The 14,662-nt window shown below is 36.2% G+C and overlaps 1 long non-coding RNA gene across 4 annotated transcripts in view; it reads right to left on the minus strand.

Annotated features, from left to right (window-relative positions):
* The window catches only part of LOC112665570 (uncharacterized), a 98,801-nt gene that overhangs the window by 69,063 nt on the left and 15,076 nt on the right, over window positions 1–14,662 (minus strand). For 3 of the 4 annotated variants that reach the window (XR_004809884.2, XR_004809887.2, XR_004809886.2), the window contains exon 4: window positions 8,259–8,492. The exons of the other annotated variant lie outside the window; for it this stretch is intronic. This is a non-coding gene — a long non-coding RNA (uncharacterized LOC112665570). The remainder of the gene's footprint in view (window positions 1–8,258; window positions 8,493–14,662) is intronic. 4 annotated transcript variants of the gene reach the window in all.

Consider the following 14,662-nt stretch of genomic DNA (forward strand, 5'->3'; position numbering starts at 1 on the left):
TGCCATGAAGCAAACAAAATATGGTTTGCTTAAGATAGTGTCCTTAGTTTAATTCAAAGAAATGTCCAGTTTATTGTCATTTTATTTCCTTCCTTCTTTCTACCATCTTAAAGCTTTTTATCACTGCCTATCTTAGATATTCTCCAAATAATAGATGCAACATTATCCAAAGTTTATTCAAACTTATCTGAACCTTTTGGGGCTGGAAATTAGGTGGGAACTGTTTTCTTCATGAGATTTCCAGTGCTTTTTGGCTTTGAAAGGCTGGAAATGCAACAAGAATAGCTTTTCTTGCGGTATTTTGGTTTCTACTCCCAACCAAAATCAGGAAGTGCAGAGATGCACAAAAATTAAAATAAAGGGGAAAAAGTTAACTCAACTTTTTGAACCTTAAACAAGATTCAGGTTCAATTTCAGTTTAAGGCAAAGGTTCAACTGAGATCTTGTTTTATCCAAACCACTTGGCCCTTCCATTGAAATAACTGGTAGGCTCACATATGGAATTCTTTTCTAATGTAAGGATAAAGGGAATTGCTGGTGTTTAAAATCACTATGTCAACAGAATGTTCCATGATATTATCATTGTGATGCTCCAGTTCTACTGGACAGTGACTACAGTGAAAGCACAGGGCCTTACAAGTGCAATTTTTACTTCTCAGAACTCCTCTTTTTTTTTAAATATAATACTTTATAGAATAGAACTCCTAAGATGAGCTTTGTCCAGCCTGAATTCAATCATTTTTCTTTGATCACATACAGAAAATAGGAAGGTTATTTTATGACTCCTATTTAAAGCCAAAAATTGGCTTCTGCAAGCATCTGACTGGTTAGCGAACTGATCAGGAAGACAGAATTCTTGCCTAGACATCAAGAGTTAGGGTGAATGAGAGTTAAAAAGCAACTGATCAAATCATTAGGACAGTGAATGTATAATTCCTTGAAATTGTGTTTTATTTTTTAAGACTCCAAAGTTTTAGAGATCACCAAATTCTATTAATATACAGCCAAGAACAGTAGGGATTTATGAATGAGAGAAAAACCAGGTTTGCTATAAACTGTGAGTGGATAAAAACAAGATTCAAGCACTCAGGAATAATTGGTATCCCAAGAAGAGTCTTCAGGTTAGATTTATTAGCTGTTCTATTACTGGAGAACAACTTGACTACAGGAACCTATTTGCCTGATAAGTGCCAAAGGAAATAAGTAGAACTATTTTTCTCTTAGACTGTGTCTACATGAAAAAGAAGTTGGCCAAACAGCAAGCCAAGTCGCTCAATTCACTTAAGAAATGTCCATCAAACCAGTTGCCTGGCACTGAATGCTCACTTTTTAACTAGTTGCATTGGTGTCACTTAGATGCTACCACAATCAAATGTCCACACAGACCGAAGTTTTAATAAGAAACAATTTGAAATTTAAACCTTACCTGCATTTTGATAAACCTGCAAAGGGATGCTGATAAGAATGATTGCCTCAGTTATACAAAAAACTCTCATAGCCTCTCAGTACAACATTTCTGATATTTTGCCTTTTATCATAGTCCCAAAACATTTAAGTGACAGACACTTAAGGTATGTTTTGATATTAATATCTTATCTTCTATGACTTTGAATAAAGGTGCTTTGTATACACTATTTTGTACAACATACTAACTGTCTGAAATCTCTTTTCCAGGATCGGATTCAAAGATGTTTGATTGGGTATATAGAGAGGTTGCTTTATCAAATACCACCAACATTGTCAGGGTACTTGTAGATAAAATTCTTAATGATATCTTGAGAAATTTCTTATGACTTAATATGTTGAGAATATTTTAACAAGCTTTAAATTACTATAAAAATTTAAGGTAAATTAATAGCATCTACCCTCTCTTATTTGAATACCTAATAATAATCTACCAAAACGAGTTTGAGAAAACCCTGTAGCAGTGCCAGATTGAAAAATAAGAAGTGGTATAATATTCTAGGGAGGAAAATTATTGGTATTGGTAGTCAAGAGGAATCAGCCAATTGTCTCGTGAAGACCAATAGTTTCTCTCAGAATATATAGTATCTTTGTACCAGATCGAATGCAGAGGGAGTACCAGATAAGCAGAGGAAGTTCCTAAAGACATCTAAACAATTGACAAATTTGGTGGGTACTCTTCATGTCTTGATAACCCCAAGTGCATTCTATGCAGCTATGCCTTTAGACTTGCTTTAAAGTTCTCTGACACTGTGTGGAAATGGAAAGTAGACCTTTTGTAGAACTGCCTTAAGTGCCAGGTTAAAAAGATGCCAGACTTTTCAAGGAAAGTGGATTTCCCTTGTGTGTTCTGGCTTACAAAGTCTGTCTCTTTCATTTTAGGAATAAAATTGTCGCACCTTCTAAATAGCAGAATAAGCCAAACTCAACAAAGTCTTGTTTTTCTGTGAATGATCTTGACCAGTCCCCTGAGAAAAGGAGTCGGGTGGGGAATATAAATGTATAAAGGAGGAGAAAAAAGATTAGCTCATATTATTGAAGTAAACATTTCATCTGTCCACTATCTGCCTGTGTTATAAAATATTTTTTGACTCAAGATACAAAGTGCTGGCTGGTATAACAGAATCTTAGATGTCTCTCTATTCAGAATGGGAAGTGGAAAGAAATAACCAAGGGACTCTCCCCACCCATATATATCTCAAAACTTCAGAGACAATCCCTTTGAAGTAAAGAACGTTTGAATTACTTTAAACAATTAGCTTTTGAGGGGGGATCCTGGAAACAACATCACCCAGTTATGTTGATGACTTCATGACACTGATATCTTTCTACTTAGAATAAACCAAATCTAAGTACTTATCCACAAAGTATCAACTTTTATGCTTCACACTCTCATTCATATATATATTAATATACACATACATATACACTTTTGCATATGTATTTATTATATACACGTTTTTATAAATGTATTTGTTATCATAATTGATCCATAGTTGTCTCTAAACAGTTACTTGCCTTTACCAAGAAGGTGGCAAAATATAAGAAATTAATAAAGACAGAAGCCATAGAATTATATAAAACTTAATAAATCACCACAACTGGTAATGAATCGTCTTTCAATATTTGGATAATCTTCTGCCATGTGAAATCAATATATCTTAATTTTTAAAACACTGTAATGGAAAGAATCAAATGATGACCTTTCTTTTGTTATTGATGTTAATCACCGTGTCCCACTGCCCCACAGCTATTCAGCAGTATTAGAAGAATACAGAGAAGGAAATATTTTCTAAGATGACTGTGTTGAAAGGTTGTAATGGAGTTTAATATAGTTTTGGAAGCTCAATTCCACTTATTTTGTCTGGTGCGTGTATGTGCCTAAGATCAGGTTACTACTGAGAAAGAAAAAAAATACGCTGTTCTTTTCACGGCTGAGACAAAGAGTGAATGACAGCTAAAACATGAGGTGGGGATGAGGGCAATTGATGTAGTCAGGAGAGAGAACTTAAGATATTCTGGGATAGGGATATAGCAAATGGTTGATTTGCTGAGCCAGCCCTTTTCACCATTGGGAAGAATCATTTTCCAAAGTTCCGTCCATCCAGATCCCACTGATGATTTTTCTCCTGAGAGCCCATGATTCTTGCATGGGCTTCTCTTTCAACACTTTTCACACTATGTTTCCTGTGTTTAGGTTGTCTGTCTTAGCATCACAACCATGAACATCTCTAAAACCACATCAACTAAGTATTTGTTTTCCTCTCATTGTTTTTCACTTGTAGAAATCCATTAAATCAAGAAATATTTTTAAAGAGAGTTTTGATGCTTTTAAGGTAATGTGGCTTTAAAGTATAGCTCAACAGAGCTGCCTGTCGAGCAACAATTCCTTGAAAAAAAAAACCAGACCAAATCCCCTATTCTCTTTGACTGACTGCTGTCTGTCTCTATAGAATGAAAACATATTTGGTGAACAAATCTTAGTCCCATTTTAATATTTAATTATTTAGAACAGCTATTCTCAAAGTGTAGTCTGAGTCCTCTGAGTTCCAAGATCCTTTCATGGGTCTAAAGGTTAAAAACTAATATAATGATATTAAGCCATGATATGGTTTTTTAAAAAAGATTTTATTTATTTATTCATGAGAGACACAGAGAGAGAGGCAGAGACACAGGCAGAGGGAGAAGCAGGCTCCACGCAGGGAGCCCACTGTAGGACTTGATCCCGGTACTCCAGGGTCACACTCTGAGCGGAAGGCAGACACTCAACCGCTGAGCCACCCAGGCCTCCCTGTGATATGCTTTTTTACTAGATTGACATTCACACTAATGTTGCAAATTCAATGATGGATAAACTGCTTGTGTTTTACCACAAATTAAAGCAATGACATCAAAGTGTATAAGTAGTTGTGTTGTTCACTTTCAGGCACTGGTGACAAAAAAATAGCCAGTTTCACTTAAGACTGTCATCAATGCAGCAGTAAACATTTCAAACTTAATTAAATCAATTGCTTAGACTTTGCAACATTTGTTGAAATGGGAAGTATTCATAAAGGCATGTCTGCTTCATATCAAAGTATGGAGGTTGTTTCAAATATAAGCTCTTCTGTGATTTTTAAATTATGAACTGAATCATCAGCTCTTCTTTACAGAACACTGCATTTACTTAAAAGCCCAATCTATAGACAAACTATAACTATTCAGATTTAGGCATTTGGTTGACACTGTCTCCGAAAATGGAAAAAAACAACAAAGAAGTAAAGCTGTCACAACAAAGAAAATGACGGATAGTTTTATTGCCAACAAACTTTTTCCCACCTCTGGTGGCTTTACAGCTTTCCTATACTTGAAACTTCTCAGATGAAACAGGTGAAGTTATTAACAAGTGTGATTTTTTAACATCATGTAATAAAATGGGTCAATATTTGGAAAATCTGCATAACTCAATAAACTAAGTTTTTGTAAATGACCAGTAAGTGATACAAGATCATGAATGTATAAAAGTGCACAAGGTCGGTCAGTTGATTTTAATATAATGGAGGATGTTTACATTGATAATGGTTCCAGATGCTACATAGCACTAACCTTTAAGAAACTATCACTTAAAAAAAAAAAAAAGAAGCTATCACTTGTCAAGTTTGAGTATAATATCAATGAATAACCATAATTATCTGAAAATTTTGTAAAATGCTCTCAACTTTTCTAACTTCACATAACTCAATGGAACAATCTATTACAACAGATTGAATATAGAAGCAAATACAAGAATCCAGTTATCCTCTATTAAACCAAAAATTTTTTTAAGATTATTTATTTATTTATTTATTTATTTATTTATTTATTTATTTATGAGAAACACAGAGAGAGAGAGAGAGAGGCAGAGACACAGGCAGAGGGAGAAGCAGGCTCCATGCAAGGAGCCTGACGTGGGACTCGATCCGGGATCTCTAGGATCACACCCTGGGATGAAGGTGGCGCTAAACCACTGAGCCCCCGGGCTGCCCTATTAAACCAAAAATTAACCAAATGTACCATACTATAAAAATAATGTCAATCTTCTAATGCTTTTGTTTTAAAAAATTACTTTTCATTAAAAATATTATTTATACTAGTATGTAATGGGTTTCTAATTGTTATTTAAATAGTCAATGGTATTACAAGAATAAAGAGAAGGAAATATTTTCTAAGATGACAGTGTTTAAAGGTTGTAATGGAGTTTAATATAGTTTTAGAAGCTTGATTCAACTTATTTTGTCTGGTACATGTATATAATATACAATAAATAAATATTTTAAACTCTCTTGGTTTTAGTTTCCAAGATATTAAAAAGTGATACACCCTGTGTAAAACTAAAGCACTGTGTGGTCCTCACTAATTTTAAAGAGTATAAAAGGGTCCTGAAGCCAAAAAGTTTGAGAACTGATGCTATGGAGAAATGAGGGGGCAGTTTTGATCTCTAGGAGAACCAACCAATTGAGAATTACTTCCCTAGAATTTATTGGCCAAAAATAAACTTTAAAAGTTGAAAAGAATGAAATTGCTACATGTTAAATTCTAATTAGCACAAAATTTTTAACATGAGACCTCTAATAAATGTTTCAAAACATCTAATACAAGAAATCTTTCTCTAAATAAAAGTAATCAGGTATTCCATAAAAGTTCAAGAAATCCTCCTTAATTCTTTACTGTCACAACATGGGTTTAGAGACGACGTCCCTTCTTTTTTGTCATCTTAGTAATTTTGCAAGTAAGCTTTTAGCCTTTAATCCTCATTTGCAAATTAGAAAAGCTTATGCCATTGACTTTCAGTCTCCTTACTATAAACACTGGTATTCCTTCACACTTTCTCATTTCTTCCCTTGTTCATTCCAAAACTATTTATTGAGCAACTAGTCTCATCTGAGCAACATGAAAAGAGCCAGTAAAGGCAGAAACCACAGGATTGCAAGAACTGTGTAATGGTTAGCAAAGAATATGCACAAAGATGCATAAGAGATTGCCTTCACACTTGAAAATTTTTCTGGGTAGTATTTGAATATAAATTCATTTTACTATTGTATTCAAGTTTTTCCAAATGATTGTTTCACACTTGAAAACCTCAGTATGATGGGATGGGAAGCCTTGGGAGGAGTTCATCAAGGAACACAGGGTTCCATGCCACTGACAGACACAACCCCCTTCCCTTGCACCTACACTTGGTTACCTCTACTGGTTCTCTAACCACATAGGAGGTAATGAAGTGTCCACTGTGATTGCGAAGAGAAAATATAGGGATTCCATTTTCATGCCTCAAATCTGCGCTTATTTTAAGTCAATATGTGGTATTAGTTATTCTAGCTAAAACAACTTACAGACTTGGTTGTTGGCAATACTTGTACATACCTGGAGAATTCTGCCTAAAAGCCAAAATACTGCAAAAGTCATAGTGCATTTCAGGCACACTCTGTTTCATATGGCACCAATAACAAATACTGTTGGAAAGCATTTTCAAAGATTCCAGATTCTCTTAAGAACTCCAAGTCTAATTACCAAGCAAGCTGGAAGGTCTAGAAATATTTATAGATATTTACTTATGAGATCGTAATTTCCAGCTAATTACGGAATAATTACACAGGGCCTTTTGCTTTTGTACCTGGAAAATGAAACGAACATGCTAGCTACTGGATGTACTGGTGAACAATGGGATGTGTGTAGCATGAAGAGGCATTCTCTTTTCATTTTTCCTTTTTTTTTTTTTCCAAAAGACAACTCATAGCCAAGGAGTCCTCTTTTTCCATGCAGAACCTGTGCATAATCTACATGATAAACATTTTCTATTCCTCCCTGAGTGTTCAATCCCATCACACCCACAGAGAAACTTCTGCCTAGCTTTAGCACTCTTATCTGCTACTACTATCACCAAGATATGTTATTATTCACCATGAACCAGAAGCAGCAGTCGTATCCCAGAGAACTCACAAGGAAATGCAAGAGTCAACCAGCTATAAGCACAGACCACCATGACTCCTGGAGTTACCCATAATATGAGTCAATCATCAATAGATAGAAAGTAATCAATAGGATTCTTCTTGGATTCTTGGCAGAAATATTACTTTGAGTATCAGCTCCTCTTTCTGAAAATGGCTTGGTTATTTTAAGAAAAGTAAATAGGAATGGAAATGGAAGCTTGTTTCTGGTATTGGGCATAGGCAAGACATTCTTCTTCGAGGGATAGTGGTAGAAAAAGCTTGGGACTGGGATTTAGACAGAGATGGAGTCAAATCTTAAGGGCATGAGGCTGGGATGTGTATTTCACCTCTCTGAAATTCAATGTTCTCATCAGTAAAATGAAAATTAATTTATCTACTTCAGAGAGCTGCTGGGAGGAGTAAATGAGTGAACAGATAGTAGTCTCTTTAGTTAGCTTCTTTCCCTTTCGTTTTGGGTGTTAGTTCTCTGCCAGCCCTGCCCAAACACTCCAAGAGTACACCATATTCCCTGACACCTCCTTTCTGTCCCTCCAGACAGATGGTCTGGCCATTGTGAAAAATCAAATAAAATTTTAATACATATTTAATTATTTTATGCCAAAGTATTTCTGTATTTTTAATATAAGGAATTACCCTACCCCAGTTTGACTTAATTCAACAAATAGTTATTGAAGACCTACTAGTTATAAGGTATCCAGCTCAAGCTCAGTGAGGAAAGTACAGCGCCTGCTTTTTAGAAACTCAGGAGAGGGGACTGATACTCAGCATGTACACAAACCATAGTAATATGTGATGGGACAAAGAAGTGCCTCAAGGGATGTGCACCTGGTGTTCGAGGAGTTCCTGGTCAAGCAGATGCGGGACAGGGTATCTTCATGCACCCTTTCAACTGCAAGGACCTTGAAACGTTTCCTTCTGCTCTGAACACGTATAGACTGAGCACTCCTGGAGACTTTAGAAAACACTTTGTTCAAAGTGGGGCTCTGCAAGTTGGTAAATGTGCAAGAATCTCTCCCACCTCTCACTTCACTGTTAGCACTCAGCAGATGTGTGGCAAACCTGCATTAGAATGTTAAAACACATTAACACAATGCTGTAGACTTTTATCCTCTTCTGGAATCCAAAAGTTTGCCTTCAGTTGAATTTAGAAAAAAAAAAAAAAAAAAAAAGGTAAATCTATATTGCTCCATAAACAGTACAGCACAAAGTCTGTTGCAATTCTGTGCAATTTTCTGTAATCATGTATACTTAAGTGAAATTTACATTATCATTATGGCTGCACTATGGAAATGATTCTTTTAGCCTAGAGCTATTAGAACCACCCTGGTGCCAGGACCAAGTTGTCAGCACCAGGGGAAGCAATTTCATCGGGTTTCTTTTTACACCGACACACGGCTCCTATTAGTGCTTTTGCCTCTTATTTTGTTTTTTTTCCCCCAACTCATGCAGTTTGCCTCTTTGGGTGGAAATGAAAACAATTTCAAGAATGAAAAGTTTCAGTTTGTAGCTAAAAATATCCCCAATCATCAGCAGGGGAGGTAATTCCTCAGCCACTTGCAACAAAGATGACCTCTTTGCCAGGCTTGGTCTACAGCAGGAGGTGTCTACTCATGAGCTCCTTTTACATGGGCTCAAAAATAAACAGCCAGCTCCTCTGGCTGGCCTCCCTCCTTGAATGGAGGCAGGGAACGTTCTGTACAAGGAAATCTTTTCCCATCAAGTGAGGGGCCGATCCTAACCAAGTCAACTGAAGCATCCGATGCATGTTGGACATTTATAGCTTTCAATAACAGGTGCCCAAGCAAACCTATTTAGTATCTTTCAACCCTGAAGACTCAGCACGTTGAGAGTATTCATATACAAAGGTGAGGCAGTGCATCAAGTTATTTTCTAAAAAATAAAATCAAAGTCTTTTTTTTCCACATCAGCCTCTACCTTGAATATACATGATTCCCAAGGTCATGGGAATACATTACCATATCATAAGGCACCAAGTAAGCAAAAACTTGGAAAATGAATGCCAAGTCCAGGAAAAGTCTTATTTAAAATTCTCTCCTATCTTTAAGGCTGATGGTAAAACTTACACAGCTGAACCAGCACTGAAAAATTGAAACCACATGGTGTCCTTACCCTAGGTACCATTAGTGTATAAGAAGGAAACATGCCAAATTTGCTTTTACAAATAGAGAAATTGAGGCAAAACACCATAAGGAACTGATGGAAAAGTTAGAATTATGACCCTGAGAGCCCTCTTCTTAATCTCTTCAAGCTGGTAGCTTAATCGACTTTCCTAGAATAGAGTAGAGTGCACAAAATTTTGTATCATGTATTCAGATGTGCAAAACCTTTATTTTTTTGCAAAACAATATGATACCTACTTTGAATTCTCATTGTACCCAGTGTCAGGAAATGTAATCTTCATCAATATCAGGTAAATCCAGTAAGATAAGATTTATTGTTGGTAAATTAAAAATTTCCCCATGACTTTCTCCCCAGAATGGCACCCAAGTTCCTGGGGTATTCCAAGTTGTGTCAATGGAATTTGTGTGGAGCAAAGAGAGGCATCTATCATTGGATGATATGCTTACTATTGAATCTATTGTACATTATTGTATATTATTGCCTCCTCGTTATTGTTCTTCCTCCATATTTGCATCTGCTGAAATGTCTGATATCCCATCCAATGAGAGTATTCCTTTATCCTGACCACCCTGACAATGAGACCCTCCAGGTGTTCCAGTCTCAGCATCACATCTGACCATTTACAATGGTCAAATATATAATGCATCCTTGAGGGAGTGTCAGGGACTCTGAGAAGATGCCCTTCTGACTCTCTTAGACATACCACACAGCTGTTTCACCTTTTCTCTCCCAGGCCACGATGAAGCTTACCCACCTCTATCCCTGAAGGTCACTTTGGGATGTGGGGAGGGCATAAGAGGATGAAAGTCTGGCTGAAAGATCTGCATAAGGATCTTAATACTTTCTTCTGGTTCATCTCTTCTTCCCATTACCAAAACCTAAGGATCTTAAGCTAGTCTGCAGAATTAGCAAAAGAAATGAGGAGAGCTTGTTCTGTTCAAACACATATTCTCAGATATTTTAATTAATACTTCATAGTATTGTCCTACTTCAGTAAAATATGTTTAAGATAATGAAATCAAAACCAAATACTATTCTCCCTTTCCTCAAAGAACTAATGTCATAAAACTATAGAAAAGTAGAGACAAGATAAAAACACTGAACTGGAAATGAATTTAAAGACTAATATTTTTATTTGAAAGACACTCTCTATAGTATCCTAAGTTTTTAGGTTTTTGTTTTTATTTTCTTTTTTTCTTCCTTTCCTTCCTTCCTATTCTTTTTTGACCAAACAGTATTACAAATAGGCATTGTATTTGTATAGTGACTGATCCAAGTGCCACTCCACAATCTCACAACACTTCACATGTCTGAGCTTTCTCAGGTTGTTCATCACAAGCTTCCCCTCTCTATTCTGCTTATTATCCTCATTTGCTTTTCCTGTATCTGATTTTCCCTTTATCCTAATCCTTTCACTTCCTAAAAGATGATATATCTATTGGATACTAATAGATAAAATGAGTGATTTGTGGTCCTTATTAGGCATCCTGAGCACGAGGGGACTTATATCTTGATACACCTCTAATCCTTTTGTGGAACACCCCTGAACCTCAGCAAACTAATTAGGAATATCTGATCCAGTTAAATCCTCAATATTCATCAAAATGTTGCTCTTCTCACATGTCATCCATGAAGAGCTGGTCAACTATTCTATCTTATTATGATCTCTTAGGAAACAATACAAAGATCCTCTGTGCCACCTCATTTACTTGGTCCTATGCTTCCTTGTCCTATTACATATTTGAAGTGTGTTTATGTTCTTTTTAACTGCATTTTAAGATACTTAGGATAAAGATTGTGTTTTCTAGAACTAGGACCACTTCCAAGGCACTTTAATTCAAGGCTAGAAACATTGTATATGCTCAAAAATTATGAAGGAAAATAATAATGCATCATGAAAGGAACATGCATGGAGTGATATAATCAGAATTCAGACTCCTCTTCTGTTACTTATTCACTGGACAAATTTTAAGAAGTCAAACTGAACATTGTGAGAATCAAATAAGATGATAATATCTGGTAAGCCTTCAAACAATAAATTAAATGAATGAAGAGATTTCAATAATAGGATGTAAAAGCTGACAAAGAATGTGTCAAGTAAAAAATGAAGGAGAAATATGAAAGAAATGGGATAGCCAAAATCTGCAGAGGCCAGAGGCAAGTGATATTTACACAGCATATTATGGAAATCGCAGGTGGTTCCGTATAACTGGAAGTTAGAGGACAAAAGTGACAGAGGAGACTTCCACTTTTGACCAAAATGGACTAACAGAGACCAGGTTTATTATCCTGCCTGAAAAAATAATACCTCCAAATATACGAAACAATATTTTCAAACATTGTGTGGGCATCAGGTAATGAAAGAGAATGGTCCCAAAGAACTGGAAAATTAATCAATACTACTTTTTCCTGAGCTTAGTGCCTTTAATGCATTTATATATCTCAGAGGAGACAAAGAGACCACTAGCAGAGTCTTAGTTCTTAGTTGAAGACACAGAGCTGAGAGTCTGAAGGAACTAAAATGATTAGAGTTAGCAAGCTGGAGTATTGGGAAGCCAAGTGCTACATTGAGGAAGAATTCAAAAGGTCTGTAGAGGGTCCTGCTTGCCTGTTCTGCAGTGTACTGATCACCATATTTATGTAAGAAAAAAATTCGAAGCCAGGGAAAGAATCACCCAAAAAGGATTAAAGGGAATAATATCCGGCACTCAGGCAGAAATATTGTTTATTCCACAAGCCAGACAGGAAAATCTCATAGTTCATACAGCATTAGTTAGAGTACTCGGAAGGGTCTTGCCTCAAGAGTGGAGAATAATTTGACGTAGACTAAGCAGCATTTGGTCCCACCTAACAATTCTTAAAAGCAAAACCAAAAGGATCAAATGGTTTCCAAGTAACATAACTGCATCCCACAACAAAGCTCAAGAACAAAGGTAAAATTCAACATGTCTGGCATCCAATCAAAAATTATTCCCGTGCAGAAGAATTCCAAACAATTTATGTAGATACTCCACCCTCAAGGAGTGGGAAAGCACAGCTTTCCTCTTACTTAAACATGGGCTATGCATAATAACTTCCTTCAAAAGAGTACATTATGGAAAGGAGGGAGAAAGATAACTTTACAGTGGAGAGATCTGGCAAATGCTACCTCTGCTGGGTGATCAAGTTTAACATCAACAGTGCTAAGTCATGTTGATAATATGTGTCCTTGATATGATGTGATTAGAATGGCAGTTCTCCCCTCAAAGAGACACAGCCCCAACCTAATTATGATATATATATATACATATATATATATATGTATATATATATATCAGACAAATAATTGAAGGCCATTCTACAAAATACCTTACACTCCTCAACACTGTCAAGGTCATTGGAAATAGGGTAAGTCAGAAATTATCACAGCCAAAGGAACCTAAGAACACATGACTGCCTAATGGAACATGCCATCTCAATGGAATCCTGGGACAGAAAAAGGCATTGGGTAAAAAAATAAGGAAATATGGAGGTGACTGAATGGCTCAGTTGGTTAAAGGTCTCACTCTTGATTTCGGCTCAGAACCTGATCTCAGGGTGGTAAGATCGAGCCCCACATTGGGCTCCACTCAGTGGAAAGTCTGCTTGAGATTCTTTTCCTCTGCCCCTCTCCAAGCTTGCTCTCTCTCTCTCTGTCTCTCAAATAAATAAGGAAATTTCCTTATTTTTAAAAATAAGGAAATATGAATAAAGATGGACTTAGTTAATAACAATGTATCAATATTGGTCATTTATTATCACAAATGTGCCAAACTTATGTAAGATGTTAATAGTGGGGTAAATTTGGCATGAGGTATATAAGAACTCTGTAGTTTCCTCATATTTTTTCTGTAAATCTACAACTATCCTAAACTGAAAATTTTATTTAAAATAGTATACAGTTAAAAGACAACAACAACAACAATCTACCAGGCATCCAAAGCAGGGAAACATGACCCTCAACCCCAAAAAGGAGAAAAATAAACCTATTACAGTTACTACTGATGTATAATTAATAGGAAAGAACATTAAAATGATTTTAACTGAATTCCATATGTTCAAAAAGTAGAGACATGGATAAAAAAAAAAAAAGGCCCTCAAATTTCCACAGCTGAAAACTATAATGTCTGAAATAAAAAATATACTGGATAGGATAAATGGCAGATTAGATGTTGCAAAAAAAATCAACTTACCTTGAAGACATAGCAATAGAAATTGAAACTACTGGAAGAAACAGAAAAAATATTTTTTTCTTTTTAATGTATTTTTTATTGAAGTTCTATTTGCCAACATATAGTATGACACCCAGTGCTCATTCTGTCAAGTGCCCTCCTCAGTGCCCATCACCCAGTCACCCCATTCCCCCACCTGCCTCCCCTTCCACTACTCCTTGTTCGTTTCCCAGAGTTAGGAGCCTCTCATGTTTTGTCACCCTGTCCATTTTTTCCTACTAATTTTCCCTCCTTTCCCCTATAATCCCTGTCACTATTTATTATACTCCTCTTATGAATGAAACCATATGATGATTGTCCTTCTCTGATTGACTTACTTCATTCAGCATAATACCCTCCAGTTCTATCCACGTTGGAGCAAATGATGGGTATTCATCCTTTCTGATGGCTGAGTAATATTTCATTGTATATATAGACCACATCTTTATCCATTCATTTGTCGATGGACACTGAGGATCCTTTCACAGTTCACCAAAGAAGACATACACATGGCCAACAAGCACATGAGAAAATGCTCCATATCACTTACCATCAGGGAAATACAAATCAAAACCACAACAAGATACCACCTCACACCAGTGATGATGATGAAAATTAATAAGGCAAGAAATAACAAATGTTGGAGAGCATGTGGAGAAAAGGGAACCCTCTTGCACTGTTGGTGGGAATGTGAACTGGTACAGCCACTCTGGAAAACTGTGTGGAGGTTCCTCAAAGAGTTAAAAATAGAGCTACCCTATGTCCCAGCAATTGCACTACTGGGTATTTACCCCAAAGATACAGAAAAAATAATTTAAAAAATGAAACAGAGTATCAGTGAGCAGTGAGATAACTTCA

This window comes from Canis lupus, chromosome 27 (assembly GCF_003254725.2).
Source record: "Canis lupus dingo isolate Sandy chromosome 27, ASM325472v2, whole genome shotgun sequence".
NCBI classification, from domain to species: Eukaryota; Metazoa; Chordata; class Mammalia; order Carnivora; family Canidae; genus Canis; species Canis lupus.